The sequence below is a fragment of the Moschus berezovskii genome, chromosome 2, assembly GCF_049115385.1.
Source record: "Moschus berezovskii isolate FMDL1 chromosome 2, NW_MosBer_1.0, whole genome shotgun sequence".
Lineage (NCBI taxonomy): Eukaryota > Metazoa > Chordata > Mammalia > Artiodactyla > Moschidae > Moschus > Moschus berezovskii.
In genome coordinates this window covers 45,791,758-45,815,358 of record NC_142461.1, presented here as the reverse complement: position 1 = coordinate 45,815,358, position 23,601 = coordinate 45,791,758, and the positions used below count along the sequence as shown (strand labels likewise).

General features: G+C 39.2%; 1 non-coding gene and 1 pseudogene across 2 annotated transcripts in view; both read right to left on the bottom strand.

The window, feature by feature from the left end:
- The window catches only part of LOC148778527 (non-histone chromosomal protein HMG-14 pseudogene), a 42,203-nt pseudogene that overhangs the window by 15,792 nt on the left and 2,810 nt on the right, over window positions 1-23,601 (bottom strand). The gene's annotated exons all lie outside the window — the stretch shown is intronic.
- Window positions 13,102-13,208, bottom strand: LOC129538803 (U6 spliceosomal RNA). The gene has a single exon (XR_008682338.2). It is a non-coding gene; the product is annotated as a U6 spliceosomal RNA (small nuclear RNA).

Sequence of the window (23,601 nt, the reverse complement as noted above, 5' to 3'; positions counted from 1 at the left end):
GGGGTATGGATTTCTCTTTGCAGTAATGAAATGTTCTAAAATTAGATAGTGAAGACAGTTGCACAACTCAGGGTTATACTAAAAACCACTAAACTGTGTATTTTAACAGGGTGAATTTTATGGTATATGAATTAAATCTCAAGCTGTTACAAACATTATTTTGAATGAGAAAAGGCTTTCTAAACATGTAATGCAACCTAGAAGCCATAAAAGAAGACTGGTGTGTTAGACTCCATCAAAATAATAGAACTCCAAAAAATTAAGACAAAACAAAACAGACAAACAATAAAATCAAAAAACTAAATAACAAAAAGACAAAATGACACGAGACGATCTGGGGGAAAGTATTGTCAAAATAAATTTAGAAAAAGTTTAAGGTCCCTAATATACAAAAATGTCATAAAATTTCAGGGAAAAACAATTTGGGAAAATTGCCAAAGGGCAAGATGAGGCAATTCTCAAAAGAAGTCATACAAATGGTAAATTAAGAGTAAAAATTATCCCATATCATTTAAAGAAATACAAGTTAAAATCAAAACAGGCTATTGGGCTTCCCTGGTGGCTCGGCAGTAAAGAATCCGCCTGCCAATTCAGGAGACACAGGTTAGATCCCTGGTCTGGGAAAATTTCACATGCTAAGGAGCAACTAAGCCTGTTTACCACAACTATCAATAGTTGTGCTCAAGCCCACAAGCTACAACTACTGAAGCAGGTGTGCCTAGATCCTGTCCTCCACAACAAAAGAAGCCACTGCTATAAAAAGCCCATGAGTGCAAGTGCAGAGTAACCCCCACTCATGGCAACTAGAGAAAGCCCGTGCAGCAGAGAAGACCCAACATGGCCAAAAATAAAATAATTAATTAAAAAAACCAAGCTATTATTTTTATCATTAAAACTGCCAGAGCTTTTAAAAATTAATAATGTCCAGAGTTGGTTGGAGTGTTTAGGAAACAGGCATTAAGATGAGTATAAATTGCCAGGAGAAATATCAATAACTTCATATATGCAGATGGCACCACCCTAATGGCAGAAAGTAAAGAGGAACTAAAGAGCGTCTCGATGAAGGTGAAAGAGGAGAATGAGAAAGCTGGATTAAAACTCAACATTCAAATCATGAAGATCATGGCATTTGGTCCCATTGCTGCTGCTGCTAAGTCACTTCAGTCGTGTCCGACTCTGTGTGACCCCATAGATGGAAGCCCACCAGGCTCCCCCTTCCCTGGGATTCTCCAGGCAAGAACAGTGGAGTGGGTTGCCATTTTACTTCATGGCAAATAGATGGCGGGGAGGGGAATGGAAACAGTGACAGACTTTATTTTCTTGGGCTCCAAAATCACTGGGGATGGTGACTGCAGCCATGAAATTAAAACATGCTTGCTCCTTGAAAGAAAAGTTATGACAAACCTAGACAGAGTATTAAAAAGCAGAGATACCATTTTGCCAACAAAGGTCTGTATAGTCAAAGCTATGGTTTTTCCAGTAGTCATGTATAGATGTGAAAGTTGGACCATAAGGAAGGCTAAGGGTGGAAGAATTGATGCTTTCAAACTATAGTGTTGGAAAAGATTCTTGAGAGTCCCTTGAACTGCAAGGAGATCAAACCAATCAATCCTAAAGGAAATCAATCCTGAATATTCACTGCTGCTGCTGCTGCTGCTAAGTCACTTCAGTCGTGTCCGACTCTGTGTGACCCCATAGACGGAAGCCCACCAGGCTCCCCCTTCCCTGGGATTCTCCAGGCAAGAACACTGGAGTGGGTTGCCATTTCCTTCTCCAATGTGGGAAAGTGAAAAGTGAAAGTGAAGTCGCTCAGTCATGTCCGACCCTTAGCGACCTCACGGACTGCAGCCTACCAGGCTCCTCCATCCATGGGATTTTCTAGGCAAGAGTACTGGAGTGGCTTGCCATTAAGTTTGCGCAAACTCTGGGTGATAATGAAGGACAAGGAAGCCTGGCGTGCTGCAGTCCTTGGGGTCGTAAAGAGTCAAACACGACTGAGTGACTGAACAACAGTGAACGACAACAAAATTAGAAACAAATGTCCTTCAAAAGGTGATTGGGTAGGGACTTTCCTGGTAGTCCAGTGGTTAAGACTTCAATCTCTCAGCGCAGGGGGCTTGGGTTTGATCTCTGGTCATGGAAACTAAGATGCACAGCCAAAAGATGTTTTTAAAAGGTGATAGGATAAATAAGTTTTGATCTATTCATAAACGGAAGGCTATTCAGTCACTGGAAGGAGTTCTATATGGAAAGATACTCAAGATAAAATAACTACAAGAAAATAAAAGGCTGTTTTCAGAAGGGACTGGAACTAATTGAGGCAAGACCTAGGCCTGCTGCACAGTACCTAAGGAGGCACACGCCCTTAGCACAATAAGAGTGCAGGGTTGGTCTCAGAGAGTGATGAGTCCTTAAATTTTACTTTTTCGTCTCTCTCTCTCACTTGTCTCATTCTAGTCTCAGCCCTGCAGTATAGTACACATAATATAATCCTGTATCTTTAAATTAATTATATATATGTATATGTCATTGTGTAAATTGGTACAAATTTTTTTGAGGATGTATACACACACACACATACACACACACACACAGAGTTGACTATTGAGCAACTGGGAGGGGGTGGTTAGTGGCGCCAACCCCCTGTGCAGTTGAAAATCCAAGTGCTGTTATCTTGCCTCAAAAACAAAGGAATTGGTAAATGACTCATTCAAGGGCAGGAAGCTGAAACAGTTTGGATAGACTCAGGACTCAAACCCTAGTTGTTTTGATTCCACATATTGTGATCTCTAATCAGACACAAATTCTCCCCACACACTTAGTTAATTTAAAGGTCTACAAACAATACCAGTACCGTATTTATTGAAAAAAATCCTCATGTAAGTGGGCCTGTGTAAGTCAAACCATGTTGTTCAAGGTTTAACTGTATATGCAATACACATATACACATTAGTTACGTAATATATGTTAGTTACCATGTTTGTGTGTGTGTGTGTTAAGTGGGAAATAAAAAGAAATATATATCAAACTACTAGCAGTGGTTTTCTGGGGCATGGGATTATAAGGGATTTTATCAGCCATATACATCTTCTTTTTTTTTATTCATTTGTGTTTGGCTGTGCAGATCTTCACTGTGGCACTTGGGATCTTTCACTGTGGCAAATGAACTCTTAGTTGCAGCATGTGGGATCTAGTTCCCTGAACAGGGATCCAACTCAACCATCTACAATGGGAGTGTGGAGTTTCTTAGCCACTGGACCACCAAGCCAGTTCCTATATATTTCTTTTTTAAAAAAGTTTATTTTATTGAAGTATAGTTGATTTACAATGTTGTGTCAATTTCTATTCTATAGCAATGTAATTCAGTTACAAACACACACACATACACTTATATATATATATATATTCTTTTTCATATTCTTTTCCATTATGGTTTATCACAAGCTATTAAATATACAGTGCCATACATTAAGACCTTGTTGCTTATTCATTCTATATATAATAGTTTGCATCTACTAATCCCAAACTCCCTTCCCTCGCAAAGCCTGTTTTTTTTTTACCTCCCTGGGGGGCGGGCAGTATCTTAGTTCCTAGACCAGGGATTGAACCCGTATCCCCTGCAACAAAAGTGAAGTGATTTCCACCAGGGAAATCCTAGGAGTCCTATTGTTAAGGATCCTGGCTTGGCACACTGAAAGGATAAAACAAATTCTTAGAAAAGGCAGAGTTCAAATATCCTTTCCTGTGCCCAAAGTATGCTGACCACTCTCTATGCATTATTTCATTAAATCCACAACGTGATAATGCAGTTCTTATCATTGTGCTTCTCATTTTACAGATAAAGAGAGAGCCTGATAGTGAGACTTACTTAACATTACATAAGGTAAAGAATGCAAGTCAGGATTCTAAAAATCAAGTCAGTAATGCTGAATTTGATCTTGCTGCTTTCTCTTCCTTGTTTTTTCTTTTTTTAATCCCTGCCACTTGAATCAGGCACATGATTTTAATTTGCCATTTTGAATGGATATATTTATGAATATACCCATTTAAACAATAATTATAAATAGTTTAATTAATGAGCAAGCTTCTATGCAAAACAGTGAAACTATTTCCAATTTTTTCTGTTCTCATTTTTTAAAAAATTTATTTATTCATTTTGGCTGCCCTGGGTCTTGGTTTAAGCATGAACTTTTACTCTAGTTTCAGAGAGTAGGGGCTACTCTCTATTTGCAGTGCGTGGTCTTCTCCCTGTGGTGGCTTTCCTTGTTGTAGAGCACGGGCTCTAGGCATGAGGGCTTCAGTATTTGCAGCACTTGGGCTCAGTAGTTGTAGCTTCCAGCCTCTAGAGCACAGGATTAATAGTTGTGGCACACGGGCTTAGTGTCTTTGTATCCTGAGGGATCTTCCCTCATCAGGGATTGAACCTGTGTCTCCTGCATGGGCAGGTAGATTCTTAACCACTGAGCCACCAGGGAAGACTCTCTAGTCTCATTTTTATTATGCTGAAATGACTATGCTCAGGATCAAATTTTTCCATGTATATTTTAACAATCAGATTTGTTTCTGTCATCAGGTTTTCATCCATAGCAAGCTGTCAATTTTAACTCCTTTAATGGTAAACTTTCCTTTGTAACTATTATTCTATTCAGGTCAGTTCAGGCACTCAGTTGTGTCTGACTCTTTGCGACCCCATGAACAGCTGCACACCAGGCCTCCCTGTCCATCACCAACTCCTGGAGTTTACCCAAACCCATGTCCACTGAGTTAGTGGTGCCATCCAACCATCTCATCCTCTGTCGTCCCCTCTGTTCTCATCCTGCCCTCAATCTTTCCCAGCATCAAGGTCTTTTCCAATGAATCAGTTCTTCGCATCAGGTGGCCAAAGTATTGGAGTTTCAGCTTCAACATCAGTCCTTCCAATGAACACCCAGGACTGATCTTCTTTAGGATGAACTGGTTGAATCTCCTTGCAGTCCAAGAGACTCTCAAGAGTCTTCTCCAACACCACAGTTCAAAAGCATCAATTCTTCTGCACTCAGCTTTCTTTATAGTTCAACTCTCACATCCATACATGATCACTGGAAAAACCATGCTGTGCTGTTGCTGTTAAGTTGCGTCAGTTGTGTCCGACTATGTGCGATCCCATAGACGGCAGCCCACCAGGCTCCACCGTCCCTGGTATTCTCCAGGCAAGAACACTGGAGTGGGTTGCCATTTCCTTCTCCAATGCATGAAAGTGAAAAGTGAAAGTGAAGTTGCTCAGTTGTCTCCGACTCTTAGCGACCCCATGGACTGCAGCCTACCAGGCTCCTCCGTTCATGGGATTTTCCAGGAAAGAGTACTGGAGTGGGTCGCCAGTGCCATCTCCATCAAAGCTTTACTAGGCTTATGAAATTCTTAACAATAGAGTGAGTGATTGTTAAAGAGAAAAAATCACTGACAAAGATTTAAAAACCTATCTTTCAATAAGCTTCAGTTCAGAAAAACCATCGTTCGTGCAGTCGCTCAGTCGTGTCCGACTCTTTGCGACCCCATGGACTGTAGCCTACCAGGCTTCTCCATCCATGGGATTCTCCAGGCAAGAATACTGGAGTGGGTTACCGTTTCCTTCTCCAGGGGATCTTCCCGACCCAGGGAAAAACCATAGCCTTGACTAAATGGACCTTTGTTGACAAAGTAATGTCTCTGCTTTTTAACATGCTATCTAGGTTTGTCATAACTTTCCTTCCAAGGAAGCACCTTTTAATTTCATGGCTGCAATCAATCACCATCTGCAGTGATTTTGGAGCTCCCCAAAATAAAGTCAGCCACTGTTTGCACTGTTTCCCCATCTATTTGCCATGAAGTGATGGGACCAGATGCCATGATCTTTTTTTTCTGAATGTTGACTTTTAAGCCAACTTTTTCACTCTCCTCTTTCACCTTCATTAACAGGCTCTTTAGTTCTTCACTTTCTGCCAAAAGGGTGGTGTCATCTGCATATCTGAGATTATTGATATTTCTCCTGCAATCTTGATTCCAGCTTGTGCTTCCTCCAGCCCAGTGATTCTCATGATGTACTCTGCATAGAAGTTAAATAAGTAGGGTGACAATATTCAGCCTTGATGTACTCCTTTTCCTATTTGGAACCGGTCTGTTGTTCCATGTCCAGTTCTGACTGTTGCTTCCTGACCTGCATACAGGTGTCTCAAGAGGGAGGTCAGGTGGTCTGGGATTCCCATCTCTTTCAGAATTTTCCACAGTTTCTTGTGATCCACACAGTCAAAGGCTTTGGCATAGTCAATAAAGCAGAAATAGATGTTTTTCTGGAACTCTCTTGCTTTTTCCATGATCCAGCAGATGTTGGCAATTTGATCTCTGGTGCCTCTGCTTTTCTAAAACCAGCTTGGACATCTGGAAGTTCACAGTTCACATATTGCTGAAGCCTGGCTTGGAGAATTTTAAGCATCACTTTACTAGCATGTGAGATGAGTGCAATTGTGCGGTAGTTTGAGCATTCTTTGGCATTCCCTTTCTTTGGGATTGGAATGAAGACTGACCTTTTCCAGTCCTGTGGCCACTGCTGAGTTTTCCAAATTTGCTGGCGTATTGAGTGCAGCACTTTCACAGCATCATCATTCAGGATTTGAAATAGCTCAACTGGAATTCCATCACCTTCACTAACTTTGTTTTTGTTTTTTTTCCTCCTTCCTTTTATTTATTTATTTTTTTAAAATTTTCTTTCTTTCTTTCTTTTTTTTGAGAGTTCTTTTTTATTTAAACTTTTTTTTTATTGGAGGCTAATTATTTTACAATATTATGTTGGTTGGTTTTGCCATACATTGACATGAATCTGCCCCGGGTGTACATGAGTAGTAGTGATGCTTTCTAAGGCCCATTTGACTTCATGTTCCAGGATGTCTGGCGCCAGGTGAGTGATCACACCATCGTGATTATCTGGGTCGTGAAGATCTTTTTTGTACGGTTCTTCTGTGTATTCTTCCCACCTCTTCTTAATAGCTTCTGCTTCTGTTAGGCCCCTACCATTTCTGTCCTTTATTGAGCCCATCTTTGCATGAAATGTTCCCTTGGTATCTCTAATTTTCTTGAAGAGATCTCTAGTCTTTCCCATTCTATTGTTTTCCTCTATTTCTTTGCACTGATCACTGAGGAAGTCTTTCTTAATCTCTCCTTGCTATTCTGTGGAACTCTGCATTCAAATGGGTATATCTTGCCTTTTTTCCTTTGCTTTTTGCTTCCCTTCTTTTCACAGCTATTTGTAAGGCCTTCTCAGACAGTCATTTTTCCTTTTTGCATTTCTTTTTCTTGGGAACGGTCTTGATTCCTGTCTCTTGTACAATGTCACAAACCTCCATCCATAGTTCATCAGGCACTCTGCCTATCAGATCTAGTCCCTTAAATCTATTTCTCACTTCCACTGTATAGTCATAAGGGATTTGATTTAGGTCATACCTGTATGGTCTAGTGGTTTTCCAAACTTTCTTCAATTTCAGTCTGAATTTGGCAATAAGGAGTTCATGATCTGAGCCACAGTCATCTCCCAGTCTTGTTTTTGCTGACTGTATAGAGCTTCTCCATGTTTAGCTGCAAAGAATATGATCAATCTGATTTCTGTGTCGACCATCTGGTGATGTCCATGTGTAGATTCTTCTCTTGTGTTGTTAGAAGAGGGTGTTTGCCGTGACCAATGCGTTCTCTTGGCATAACTCTATTAGCCTTTGCCCTGCTTCATTCTGTACTCCAAGGAAAAATTTGCCTGTTATTCCAGGTGTTTCTTGACTTCCTACTTTTGCATTCCAGTCCCCTATAATGAAAAGGACATATTTTTTGGGTGTTAGTTCTAGAAGGTCTTCTAGGTCTTCACAGAACTGTTCAACTTCAGCTTCTTCAGTGTTACTGGTCGGGGAACAGACTTGGATTACTGTGTTTGCCTTAGAAACAAACAGAGATCATTCTGTCATTTTTGAGATTGCATCCAAGTATTGCATTTCAGACTCTTTTGTTGACTATGATGGCTACTCCATTTCTTCTAAGGGATTCCTGCCCACAGTAGTAGATATAATGGTCATCTGAGTTAAATTCACCCATTCCATGAAATTTTATTTTTCTCTGTGACCCAGTCAAAACATTCATTGGGTTAACGTGGTAGAGTCAAAATATCTCTTTTTGCCTAGGTAGAATTCAATAAAGGTCATTTTTATGTTAATGGATGATGAGACAAGTAATACTTGCTCTAGCTACCTCTCCAGTGAGACGCTCAAACGGAAAAAAATAAATGTGAAAGAAAGTGCTTTGTAATCTGTAAAAGTTAGGTAAACGTCACTTTACTAATTGTTAAAACAAATCATATAAATCGATCCTCCTGGAACTGTTCTAGAAGGCAAACACCTTCGTCTTCCTGTTTTGATGTTATTTGCAAAAATGCTAGCAGACTTCATCTGACTTTCTCAGTATTTCCTAGCGAAATAGTGACCACTCACTCACTGTTCTCTTGTCTTTTGCTTTCCATTCTGACCTCATTAACTTTCTTTTTCTTTAGTCCTAGTACTTAAATCCTCTGTGATGTAGAGACCAACACTGACGCTGTAATGGAGTCATACTATTGGCTATCAGTTTCATCATCTTTTTGCTGTAATTGTTGCATGGGATTGAATGACAGTATTACTGGCGGGCTATTCTTTGAGAAAAATTAAAACAAGTCTCACCAAATCAATGATATCTCAGCAGGGGTGCAGGCACACTGTTATTCTTAATACAAACTTTAAAAGCAGGATAAAATTAGGGTGATGAAATTGGATCTCTTACTCCCCATGGGTCTTTACCTGATATTATCAGCATATTTATAAATAATTTGGTTTGTTGAAAACAATGTGTGAAATCTTAAGCTGTTTTAGGATATACGAAGGGGAGAGAAATCTTTAATCTGTAAACTTTGGCCTTAAAGTAAATACCAGAATTTGTAAGCTTTCCTTAAATTACCAATGGCCTTTCTACTTCCTTCAAACTCATATAAGTAAATGGTATATTAAGCAAGAGATAGAGCTGTGATACAAGGAGAATTTCTTACAATAACAGATTTTTTCCTTTAAGAACCTACTGTATTTCTCAAGTATCTTCATGTTATTTAAAAATATTCTGCAAAAGAAAATTTTGAGGATTTGCAATGTAATTGTTACTGGCAAAATGCTTTTTAGTTCCCTTTTTCAAAAATATCTTTACTGAGATAAAATGCACATAGAATAAATCACCCATTTAAAGTAGACAATTCAATAATTTTTAGCATATTCATAAAGTTGTGCAACCATCACCACAATCAGTTTTAGAACATTTCATCATCCCAAAAAGAAGCTCCTTACCCAGTACCAGTCACTCCCCATTTATTCCCAACTCCCCTTTCCTCTGGCTTCCCTGGTTGATCAGTGGTAAAGAATCTGCCTTCTGTGCAGGAGACCCAGATTCAGTTCCTAGGTTGAGAAGATTCCCCTGGAGGAAGAAATGGCAACCCACTCCAATACTCCTGCCTGGAAAATCCCATGGACAGAGGAGCCTGGCAGGCTATACCCCAAAGGGTCTCAGAGAGTTAGACAGGACTTAGTGACTGAGTACACACACACACACACAGACACACCCCTTTCCTTCTAACCCTAGAAAACCACCAGCTTACTTTCTAACTCCAGATTTGCCAATTCTGGACATTTTATATAATTGAAATCATAAAGCTTGTGGTCGTTTGAGACTTGAAGCTTCTTTCATTCAACATCATGTTGTAGAATGTATATGTACTTCAATCCTTTTTATTGTTAAAATAGCATTCCACTGCATGAATATAACACATGGACATTTGAGTTGTTTCTCCTTTATGGTTATTATAATTGTGCTGCTGTGAGTATTTGTGTAGACATGTTCTCATTTCTTGTGGGTATATACCTAAGAATGCAATCGCTGTATCATGTGGTACCTCTGTGCTTAACTTTTGAAGAATTGTCAGACTGCTTTCCAAAGCAGTTACATCATCTTACATTCCTACAGTAATATGTCAGGGTTCTAATTTCTCCATATCCTTGTCACCAATTTTATCTGTCTTTTTTATTTTAGCCACCTCAGTGAGTGTGAAGTGGTAGTTTCTCTAATGCTAATGATGTTGACATCTTTTAATGTTTTTAAAGGTCATTTGTATACTCTTTGGCGAAATGTCTATATAGCTCCTTTGCCTATTTTAAAAATTGGTTGACTTTTAGTTCAGGAAATCATTATATATATAATGATATATATATAGACATGAAGTGAAGTGAAGTGAAAGTGGCTCAGTCGTGTTTGACTCTTTGCAACCCCATACAGTCCATGGAATTCTCCAGGCCAGAATACTGGAGTGGGGAGCTGTTCCCTTCTCCCGCAGATCTTCCTAACCCAGGGATTCTTTACCAAAATCTGTCTGTAATGCAGGAAACCTGGGTTCAATCCCTGGGTTGGGAAGATCCCCTGGAGAAGGGAATGGCTCCCCAACTCCAGTGTTCTGGCCTGGAGAATTCCATGGACAGAGGAGAATGGTGGGCTACAGTCCGTGCAGTCGCGAAGAGTCAGACATGACTGAGCAACTAAGAAATTTTCTCTTTTCATATATATATATATATATATTTTTTTTTTCATCCTGTGCAGTTTGTAGGATCCTAGTTCCCTGAGCAGAGACTGAACCTGTGCCCTCTGCAGTGAAATTGCAGAATCCTAACCACTCGACTGCTAGGGAATTTCTCCCTCATTTTATATCTTTAATTAATTTGAAAAATTCTCCTGATGCTTCTCTGTGTCTTAAAAGGTATGATTTAATTGTTCATTTATTTACTCAAAATTAAGTACTGAATTTTTGAGGACCTAAAATGTGTCAGATTTATGCTAAATCCTGAGACTAAAATCCATTTCCTTAAGGAACTGATCATCTCCTGGCTTCCTAAGGAGGTAATTTGCAATACAATGGTGTAAGTGCTATCATGGACCTCACAGTGAAAGATTAAAATGGCTCTACAGTATATCCTTGCAGGGATATGGACATGAATGTTTTAACTAATGTTACAGAGGAAATATAACAGAGACTATGTTTCTGCTCAAGGTGGAAAAAGTCAAAATATACAGATTACACCTCTCACCAGTCAGTAGTTACAGAAAATACTGATCACATCAAGCCTGGAGATAGCTGAGTAAGAGACCCTGGCATAGAGCAGAGCTTGCAGGGCAAAGCACTGGCCTAGCCTCCTGGCCAATACAACTGATAAGAGTCTCTGTTTGAAGTGATCATTCAGCAATTACAGGTTAAAGTATCACTGTTTTTGCAAATAATAATAAAGTCATTGATCTCAGATGCCACCTTGCATCCCAGCCAGATCTGCATGGTGCAAGAACAGTATACATGAAAGGAAATCAGCACTGGACGATGTAAGAAGATAAACTGAAACAGAAAACATGACAATCATCTATGGTGAAGGGTTTTTACCATTTCTATAATGAAGAGGAGACAGAAATAACTATAGGAATCATTTACACATCAGTTATGGCTTGTTGCATATAGACATGCTTGTGTTGGCTGCCTACAGGAGCTCTTTTAAACTAAGGATTTTAGCCACTTGGATAGCTATTTTGCTGTGTTCATTATGTCATGCTCTGAGGAAGCATTCCCATTCCACTTAAATATGTGGATCTAGTGGAACCTGCCAGGGACAGTTAAAATTCTCATTCCCCAGTGGCTTATTTATACCCTTTCTATTCCACCAAAGGCTTGAGGAATGATACAGTACATGAACGATATAATACAACAGAATAGAAAAAAATAAAAATAAAATCACACATGTAACTAATAATAAACCATAATATTAAATAGAATACTAACATGTCCAGAAGATTTAAATAAATATTTGGATACGGTGCCGATGAAAAAGTATTATCTGTGAAGTAATTTGTTTTTTGATGATATGCAGAGAATTTAATTTTTTGCATTTTCTTACCTCAAGTGTAATTTTTGTTCTGGATGCCAAAGATTGCTTGTTTTTTATTTTCTTTGTCCTGAACTATTGTTATGTTTGTATATTTCTAATTAAAAACACAATACATTGTAGGAAGTCAAAATATATAGAAAAAGTATAAAGAAGAAAGGGCTTTCCAGGTGGCTCAGATGGTAAAGAGTCTGCCCACAGTGTGGGAAACCTGTATTCAATCCCTGATTCAGGAAGATCCCCTGGAGAAGGCATGGCAACTTACTCCAGTATTCTTGCCTGGAGAATTCCAAGGACAGATGAGCCTGGCAGGCTACTGTCCATGGAGTTGCAAAGAGTCACAGACACGACTGAACGACTAACACACACACATTCACATAAAGAAGAAAATAAAATTGCCCACAATCCCCCCCCAAATCAAAATTAGGAGCAATAAAAATAGAAGGAGAGTCCAAAAAAATAAAAAAATAAATAAAAGAGGAATATTACACTGCTCCAGAGTGTGAAGGGAGGACGAAACAGGTAATGTTGACCCAGGAATTGAAGAATGCTTAACCTGGGATGTAACAATTAGGCTGGGTTTTGAAAAAAGTATAGAGACTGCCTGAAGAAGGGGCAGGAAAAGGCTTTGCCAGTGAAATAAATAATCTTTAGAAAAATCATAGATGTCTCTTTACCTTTTAAAAAAATTTTAAAAATTAGTTATAAAGAAGGTAAGATTTAGAAAAGGGCCTGGATTATTTAGAAAATTGTAAGAGGTTTAGTCTTTCTGGATTTCTGGACTCTTGGGGGTAAAAAAGAGTTATAAAGCTGGAACTACTGTGAGGACTTTGGTTCATAAGTCTACAGAATTGTATTTAGTTATACTGCTGATGCTGGGAGGGATTGAGGGTGGGAGAAGGGGACGGCAGAGAATGAGATGGCTGGATGGCATCAACGACTCGATGGACATGAGTTTGAGTGAACTCCGGGAGCTGGTGATGGACAGGGAGGCCTGGTGTGCTGTGATTCATAGGGTCGCAAAGAGTCGGACACGACTGAGCGACTGAACTGAACTGAAGACACTGAGATAAGTGAGGTAAAGGATAATTGGGAATGTGATGTTGATCATTAGCCTTTTATTTTTTTTTTAATTTTTTATTTTTTGTGTGTCATCCTTGCGCAGGGGCCATGCTAATCTTCTCTGTATCGTACCAATTGTAGTATATGTGCTGCCAAAGCGAGCACTCATTAGCCTTTTAATTAGAAAATTTTACTTAGCCTAATCACCCCATCAGATTTACCCCTCCTTTCCCATTTTTCTATTACTGAAGTTTCGTGGCCAAGAGAAAAAAACTCCTTTTAGGGAGATGTAAGAAGGCGAGACAATGGCAAATAAGATTTCTTACAGATGTTCTACATAAAAACTTGGCAAACAAAATGCATATGAGTAATCCTTAGCTGTGAAACTGTTCTAGTATTAGTGCTTTTTCCTAAGGGCATTTATTTTTGGTATATGGAAAGATTATTCTGTAATATTTAAAAGAGAAAAAATCCACAAGTCTGGTAGTTCCATATTTTTTAATTCTGAGCTTTAAGAAGAGTAAATGTATAGAGCCTGTTTCTGTACGGCAGCAGATATATTCTGAAAAAAATGATTAATATGAGAACTATATATGGGCGAACAGTCCCCTCAAGAGCAACAGTAAGCCAGTGGTAGGCAACAATGGTTTTGAAGCAAGAGAATATTAAAGATGTCAGAGATAATGTAAGCCTCATCCTGAGTGAAATAGTAATGTGCCCTGAGAGTAGCCCATGATCAACCTACTTTTTTAAAAAATTTATTTATTGTAATTGAAGACTAATTACTTTATAGTATTGTGGTGGTTTTGGCCATACATTGACATGAATCAGCCACGGGTGTACATGTGTCCCCCATCCTTAACCCCCCTCCCAAATACCTCTGGGTTCTCCCAGAGCACCAGCTTTGAGTGCCCTGCAAGTATTGAACTTGCACTGGTCATCTATTTTACATCTGGTAATATATATTAAACCTTCTTTTAAATTGTCATTTTTAAAAACTGAAAATGGGGTTGCTCTCCATAAAAAAGAATAGGTAGTCACCTTGGTTTTTGAACATTTTTGAGACCAAACTGAGACAAAAACTTTATCCTAAATTTGTTGTAGCACTTGATTTCCTACTGCAAAAGAGGTTTTAAAAATGATCTTTTACATATCTGTAACTTATATAATATTGTACATCAACTATACTTCAACAAAATAATAAAACCCACTGAATCATACACTTAAAAGTGGTCGTTTAGGTGAAGGGAAAAAGAAAACATTGAAGTGGAAGAAGTTCAAATTTTAAAGCATGATTAGTTTTTTTTAGAATTTAGTTTTAAATATCTAATCAGTTTTTAACTAGGGAAATTCAAGATTATGAAAGAAGAAAGTAAGTTTTGATGTGGATATTTCTGTGTTTCAGGGGCATCTAAAAGGATGAATATGTACTTGTTTGACACAGGGTGAAGGATGTCAGGATGAGTATTACAGTAGCTTCAGCTGCTCTTGAAATTATTTGTGTAATTTCTGCAAGCAGATAATATAATGCAGTTATTTGGAGGTCATTATGGAAGGCCAGATAAATATTTATCAAAAGTCAGAAAAACCAGAATGCAAGGCTATAAAACAGTCTTTTTCTCTAGCATCAGTGTATTTCAAATGCTTATGCAACAGCCTTAGCAATCTAAGTGAGAAGCTATTGATATGCTTAATAACTGACAAAAGTATAGAAAAAGTATTACACTTTTGAAAATGTGCAATAAGAAAAAAATAATTCTGATTTTTTTCCCTAATCCTCAAGATACAAATAAGCTATGTAGGGTCAAATATTTTTGCCTTGTTTTGTGTCAATTGGCTTTTCACTTCAGTTCAGTTCAGTTGCTCAGTTGTGTCTGACTCTTTGCGACCCCATGAATCACCGCACGCCCTAAGTTACTATCTATTGAACGTTTTCTGGATATGTAGTGGCAAATGATTTAGCCACTGCTCTTCAGTATTATAGGACTTCCCTCATAGCTCAGTTGGTAAAGAATCTGCCTGCAATGCAGAAGACATGGGTTCATTCCCTGGGACGGGAAGATCCCCTGGAGAAGGAAATAGCAGCCCACTCCAGTATTCTTGCCTGGAGAATCCCATGGACAGAGGAGCCTGGCAGGCTACAATCCATGGGGTCTCAAGAGTCGGATAGAACTTAGCGACTAAACCACTACCACCACCGGTATTATGAGTCTTTCTGGGAAAATAAGATTTTAACACGTCAAATTAGGACTATCTTATGCCTTTAAATTTCTTGACAACATTATGTTACGCTCACCATACTGAAATAGAGAGTTTTCAAAATTAGTATTGTTATAAGACTTCCCTGGTGACATGGCGGGTAAGAATTTGCCTGCCAATACAGGGGACACGGGTTCATTCCCTGGTCTGGGATGATTCCACATGCAGTGAAGTGGCTGGGTCCATGCACCACAACTACCGAGCCAGTGCTCTAGAGCCTGTGAGCCATAACTGAGCCAGAGTGCTGCAACTACTGAAGTCTGTGTACCCAGAGCCTGTGCTCCACAAGAGAAGTCACTGCAATGAGAATCTCGCGCACCTCAATAAAGAGTAGTCCCCACTTGCCCCAACTGGAGAAAAGCCCATAGAAAGTAACAAAGATCCAGCACAGCCAAAAAAAAAAAAAATAGTATTGTTATAGCATTTGTATAAAGTTACACACCCAAAAGGGATTCAATAAACATTCACTGATATATATATATATACAGTTACACACACACATACATATGCTTACTGGCCGCACTACTCGAGGAATCTTAGATCCCTGACCAGGAATCAAACCTGTGCCCCCTGCAATGGAAGGGCAGAGTCCTAACCACTGGACTGCAAGGGAATTACCAAGTCTTTGTATTTCTGAGGAATTTGTGAGGTATGATTCGTACCTTTCTGGGCATCATAAAGGGCAAATTGTGTACTCTGAGCAGATATTAGAATATAACTGGGCAAATCTGTTGCTTCTACATTTTGGCTATGAACAGCAAGAATCATGATTTTTTTTAAGAAGAAAAATGTAAAAACAACAATTTATTTTTTATAAATTGCTTAACTCAGGATTCGACATTATACAAATAGCTCCTACTATTTCGTGAAATGATTTTTTAAAAATCACTACATTTTTCACTAATATAAAGTAATATACAGTAGAGAAGCTTTTTCCTCAAATATTGTTGTTTTCAACTTATGTCATTTAGGGTAAAAATGAAACCTGTCATAAATAATTTTCTTAATATAGGAAAGTCAGTGATATAAATAAATAATGGATTTTAAAGTTGAAGGGAAACAGGGCTAGATAGTCCAGAATTATTTCACAGATAAAGAATTGAGGCCTACAGAAGTGAAATGATTTGCTCAATGTCACAGAATCAGTAGAGCTGTTCCTAAAGCTTTGGTTTAATGTTTTTTCCCCCACGACATCTAATTGTTTCCTTTAATCACAAATGAGAGAGATTTCAATAGCTTGCTGATGTGAGGAGGTAGAACTCTATGGTTGCCAAATTTTGCCATTTGGCTTAGTGTTTTTTTCTAAAGGTACGGCTTGAATTGGTCCAGTTAATTGATAGCTTGATATGGTTCTCTTACTATTTGTTGTTGTTTAGTGGCTAAGTCTATCTGTTTTGCAACCCCATGGACTGCAGCCAACCCGGGTCTGTCCATGGGATTTCCCAGGCAAGAATACTGGAGTGGATTTCCATTTTTTCTTTCAGAGGATCTTCCATGACCCAGGGATCCAACTCGAACTCTCATTTCCTGTATTGTAGGTGGATTCTTTACTACTGAGCCACGCGGGAAGCCCTCTCTTAGTATGTAAACAATCAAATCCTAAATTTGCAAAACTGCCCCCAAATCCCACTTTCATATTCTTCCATCGCTCACTGTGACTCTTTTAAACCATAAGTTTCAGATGATTTTCTTCTAATGGTCAGTCTTTGTAATTTGCCTGTATCTGATGTTCCCTTGGTACCCATAACTAAGGTCAGCTGCTCCAGACCTTTAGGTTGATCCTCAGGTAGTCTTTGTACTTTTTAATGAGATGTTTCAGTAATTAAAAAAAAAATTAGCTATTCTCCTTCATGATTCTTATTTGTGAATTATGACCCTGTTTTGTAAAAATGCACTGACATATTAATACTAGTCTTATACTGATGCAGCCTGTCACTTGAGTACTATATCTGTTGAAGCTAACATGACTGAGCACACACACACACATAGACTAGATTATGCTCAATAACTATTCTGTAATCTCTGTATCTTAATATAAAGGTATATTTTTCACTCAAGATGCATGTCCAGCATAGGTTAATGTGGACTTCCATTTAGTTATAAGAGGACTGGGGTAATGGAGGCTGCCCCATCTTGTAGTTGTACTACCTAGAATACTTGACCTTCGTGGTGGTTGTGGGAAAGGCTGGAGTATAATACTGACTTTTCTGTGCTTTGGCTGGAAATGACACACATTACTTCTACTACAGCTTCACAAAGGAGCTGGAAAAACTGGGGAGCACATGATATGTTTGTGGAACACCAGTGTCTTTGCTACTAATGTCAAAGTAGCCACACTTTGTATAGGACAGTTGCCTATTGTCTAGACTCTGCATCCTTCTCCCCATAGTTTACCTGAGTTCCAGCTACAAGCCTAGTCTCACCTTTTCCCATGAGCACAGACAGGAAGGGATTCTGCATTATTGATAGTTGTGGGGTTTAGCATTTTAACCTTTGGGTTAAAACTCACTCTGGGTTTAAGTTTCTCTCTCTGAAAGTAGAGTAGCCACCTTGTGTCCTGTTTCATCCTTATTTTATTCCTTGTACCTGAATTCCTATTTTAACTGGTAATTTTGAGACTGATACTAAGAACTAGTCTAAAGTAGAGCTGAAGTATACTAGAAAATGTTGCTGGTTTTTAGTAATTAACCACAATCATAAACTATTGGTTCTATTATTAACTTCTGGTTACATAGCTCTTTTGGTCTAAGTGATTCTTTTTTTTTCTTTAATAATTTTTCTTTATTTATTTTTGGCTGTTTTGGGTCTTCACAGCTGCATGGGCTTTTCTTTAGTTGCAACCAGTCAGGGCTACTCTTCATTGCAGTGCTTCTCACTGTGATGACTTCTCTTGTGGCTTGAGGGCTCTAGAGCACAGGGTCGGTAGCTGTGGTTAATGGGCTTAGTTACTCTGCAGCATGTGGGATCTTCCCTGATCAGGGATTGAACCGCAGGTGGATTCTTTACCACTGAGCCACCAACGAATCCCCTAAGGGATTCTTAACATAAAGATCTCTCCTCCTGACCTAGGTAGCCTCCCAGCTGATCCCTTGATCCATTCATTCTAAACCAATCTCTATCTAGGAGTCTGAACCACTCATTCTAAACCACTCTCTAGCGGTCTGATGATTTGTTCAAAATGCATATTTGATCATGCCATTCCTCTGCTTAACACACTTCAAGTTAACTCAAAAGCATCGAAAACATTCCAGGAAGCTTTTTTCTTCTTTTCTTTCCATGAACTTTTATAGACTAATTATTACATTTAACTCATTATTACTTTGACACACTGTGTTTCTTTAATATTTTACAAGTCTCACAAGTCAGACCTCATTGATTCATTGTCTCAGGTGCCCTTTCACCTGATTTAATCCAAATTAGTAAACGTTTGTCCTATTACCTCTTACTTGCTTTCTTAGACTCTTCGGTCTAGAGAACTAATAGTTTCTAATTAATAACATCTAAAATCAATAGTGATTCTAACCTGAAGAAGGTTATTTTAGTGTAGAAGGAAACCTAAAAGTATCCTTAAAATGTATTGATACGAGAAAAAGTATTAGCTGTTCAGTCATGTTCATCTCCTTGTGACCCCATAGACTGTAGCCCACCAGGTTCCTCTGTCCACGGATTCTCCAGGCAAGAATACTGGAGTGGGCTGCTATTTCCTTCTCCAGGGGATCTTCCCAACCCAGGGAATGAACTGGTGTCTCTTATGTCTCCTGCATTGGTAGGCAGGTTCTTTACCACTAGGGCCACCTGGGAAGCCCTATATTGATATAAGGAGAGGCAGAAGGATGGTATTCATAAAGATCAGCTATTAATCCTAACTACCCTGTTCCTAGGTTATAAGGAAGATTCATAGATTCTAGAAAATCCAAGATCTCAACACCCACTGTCATTGTTAACACTGTCATAAGGGTGATCATAAACAGTTCAATTCATTTCTACAGTCTTTATTGAGAACCTATTCTGTGCTAGATATTGTGCTTATTGCTGGAGCTAGAGTGATAAATGAGAGTTCATCCCTCTTTTTAAATTGCTCACAATCTGTTAAGGGAGAAAAGGAAAGCAAATAATCAAAATGCTGCCTGAAAAGTGCAACACTAGAAGCTTATAAAAGGCACAGAGGTAACACAAAGAGGGAATAATTCTGATTGGGATTTGGGGTCTGGGAAATATTCTTAAAGGTAGTACTATCTGACCTGGGTGTTGTGTGATGAACAAAAATTAATAAGACAACAGGAGGGGAAAAGGGCATTCTTGGTAGACACAAGGTTAAGTGTAAAGACACAAAGGTGTGTGTGTGTTTGAGGAACTGTAAATTCTTTGCCAGCATAAAGCTCTAGAGAATAGAAGTTCTTACTAGCATAGTACAGATCCTGGAGCACAGTAGACAATAAATACTTGCTGAACAAAGGAGTAAATGAGAGGAGCTCAGACTGAATCTTGTACCTCCCATTGGCTGAACCTAATTAGAAGCCAGTGGGCAATGAAGTCATGAAAATTTAATTTGTAGGAGTCAGTCTCTGACAAAAGAGAAAAGGGGAGGGACTGAAACTGAGAATAAATAGGCACATTATCTACATCCTTATTATGGTCTATTAACCTTGTGAGGCATGCCTACCTCTCTTAACTGTATCTCCTGTGCGCCAGTAAATGGGCCCCCTTTTCATTATCCAGACATACCAAGATTGTCCTAACTAGTTCAGGGCTTTTGTTGGTTTCCTAAGCCAAAAAGGCTCTTCTACCAGATCTCTAGCAGAGATCATTCTGGCGGAATACTTTTCATCATTCAAATCCCAGGTCAAGTGACACTTCCTGAGATAAGACTTCTCTGATAAGTCATTTTAAGGTAGAATATGACTCTCCCTCTCATATTTTTCTCCTTGCTAAAAGGCAATGTGATGAACATAACCTAAGGTGACCCACAATTATCCACATCCTTTTAAAATCCCTTCCCTTGGAGTGTGGATGGAAACTATGATATGCTTCTAATCAATAGAATATGCAAAGAAGATAGGATGCCACCCTCATGATTACATTATTTATACAAGACTCAGTCTTAGCAGACTCCAGCAAGAGAGACTCTCCTTGTTGGCTTTGCATAAATAAGTTACTATACTGTGAAAACAGTTATGGAGAAGGCCACATGGCAAGCAACTGTAGGGGCCTCTAGGAGCTGAGAGCAGTCCCTGGCAGACAGTCAATATGTTAATGAGCTTAAAAGGAGATTCTTCCCCAGTCAGTCCTTCAGATGAGAACACAACCTGGCTGACACCATGATTGCAACCTTAAGCAGAGAACCCAGCTAAACTGTGCCTGGACTCTTGATCCACAGAAACTGTGAGATAATAAGTATGTGTGGTTTTGGGCTGCTAAGTTTGTGGAGATCCAACCAGTCCATTCTAAAGGAGATCAATCCTGGGTGTTCATTGGAAGGACTGATACTAAAGCTGAAACTCCAATACTTTGACCACCTCATGCGACGAGTTGACTCACTGGAAAAGACTCTGATGCTGGGAGGGATTGGGGGCAGGAGGAGACGGGGACAACAGAGAATGAGATGGCTGGATGGCATCACCGACTCGATGGACATGAGTTTGAGTGAACTCCGGGAGTTGGTGATGGACAGGGAGGCCTGGCGTGCTGTGGTTCATGGGGTCGCAAAGAGTCGGATACGACTGAGCGACTGAACTGAACTGAAGTTTGTGGAAATCTGTTAAACAACAATAGAAAAAACCACAAGTGTCATGAGAGGATGAGCATAAGGAACCTAGCTCCCTTGTTCATTTCTGTATCATTATTTCTAGAATAGTAACTGGAACATAGTTCAATGAAATGTTTATTTATTGATTACATAAATGAAAGAATGAAAGGACAGATGGGTGGATGAATGAATAAACTTTAGCTGGATATAGCAAGAGACAAGACTGGATCCTAGAAAAATGGCTAGTGGCTATAGGATAAGGAATACTACTTTCAAAGGGAGGAGTGGATACACTGGGCACGTATTGGTGTGTTTCAAAGACTACAGGGAACCAGGATATCTGATATTCGAAGATTTCCTTTATTATGTTAAACTTCAAAAAAATTTTAAGTCTTAGTAAAAATTTTAACCATATTTTAGAGTAGCTTAGGAAATAAAGAAAGGGTCCTGTTGGTACTCCTTGGAGGAAAGCAGAGCTCAGTGTCTGACATCTGCAAGAAAAAGCTCTTACAAGGTGTTACTAGAGAAGTTCAGGCCAAATCCGATAAATCTATGGAAAACATAAGCCTTCCATTCCAGGTTTGGGATCTTTCACATACTTAGGGAGAGGCTGGGTTCTCCTGCTGTGAGTCACTCAGGATGGGAGGTTCAGATGATTTTATTTTGTACTTACAGGGAAGGGTTACCCCAGAAGCTAGGCTAATATTTCAAAAGTTATATAAAAAGAGTAGGAAAGAGATGGGGCAATAGATCTGTGTTCCAAACACTAAATTTTTGTGTTTGTTTTATTTTTAAAGCTTTGCTTGTTTCAGAAAGAGAGAGACTTAAGTTTGCTTTTAGATCCAGAGCATGTTGGGGTGAGAGTGGAGGTCAATCTCCAATTTGATTTTCTTCATATTTCACATCTGGGTTTTCCCCTCTCCCCAGAACTAAAACTTAGTCTTATAATAGGAGACAGTGCCATGTTGCATATTGCTCAGTTATATCCTAAAGATTAAATCTTAAAGTGTCTAAGCAGCTTTAAGTTGCCTTCTGTTACTGGACAGGGAGGCCTGGTGTGCTGTGATTCATGGGGTCACAAAGAGTCAGACATGACTGAGCAACTGAACTGAACTGAACTGGACCCTGAAGGTTGTTTCAATGCTAACTTCTGGGCATCTGTATTTTTTTAATTCTAGAGTTCAGAGTTTTTCTTCTATTTTTCTTTGACACCACTGCTTTATGATGATAAAGTTTGTTCTTAAAAGTATTCAGTATCTCTGAGCCCAGGTAACTCCTACTAGTTCTCATAGAGCATAATAGGGTTTCTGTCCTTATTCCGATCCTAGTTCTAATAATCTGCTTAGTCCTCCCAGGCCCCTCCTAAACCCAGGGCCTTACTTTGCTTTTGCAAGTCTTCCACCTCAGAGGAAACATATAATCCATGAAGAGATATATCTTGGTCTGTCCACCTGAATGTCCATGTTGCTCCCTTCATTTTCCAGTTTCTTACCCCAGAGTTTTTCTCATATGTTAGAAAACCCTGCTATACTACTTGTTGGGCTTTTGATTAGAGGTCCGAGGATTAACTTCCCCTTAGACACCATGATAGTTACTAGAGTTGTTCACAGATTTTCTTGTTCTCTTCTCTCTAGTCATGTTGGATAGCATTACATTTCCCTTTTCTCTTGAAGTTAGGTTTAGCCACGTGACTTCTTTGGCCAATAATACATGAGTGGAAGTGAAGCATATTGCTTCTGGGAGGAAGCATTTTAATGACTAATACAAGACACTGTAAACTAGCAGTTAAATTTTATGATCCCTATTGTGGTAATCCTGAAAGCCCGTATCTCAGTGAAGCCTCCACCAGTCTGGGGACTTCAGTGATTACAATGAGCAGAGTCCATGTAGTGGATGTTGTACTGAACTCCAAGATTCACCATTTAGAATTGAAACACCATCTCTCCCAACTGCTGGAAATATTGGTGGCTGTGTCCTCAGCTGTGTCCCTCTCTGGAGGTGTTGCTTTTGGATAAAGACAGCCCTCTCACCCAAGGAGCACCTCTCTTCCCTGGGTGCAGCCCATATCCAATGATGGGGTGATGTGAGGGTATAAAGACCTAGCCCCTTGCCTCAATTTGTGACAATGTTGAAGGGCCATGTTAGTGCCAGAGCTCTCTGTACAACTGGCTGAAGCCTCAGTGGTAACTATGCTGACAACTTCTCCCTCTGCCCGATCTTGTAACCTGCAGTCTTCAGAGATTGTTCTGAGAGCATTACCCAAAACCTCTTATGTGCAAATCTCAGTTTCAGTGGTTTGGTTTCCAGTGAACCACATTTGTGATAGGCTTCCTAACCACTTGTATCAAACATGTAACATGTGTGAGAACTAAATTTTGTTGTAATAAGCTGCTATTTGTTATAACCCAGTTTATCCTAACTAGTACAGATAACAAACTTTCCTGCCCTGCCAGTATCTTATTCTCGCCTGAGTTCGACTTGTATTGTATGTCTTGCCTTTTTGAACAGATTGATTGCCAAGTTCTAATTCTTCTCTGATGTTATTTCTCATGA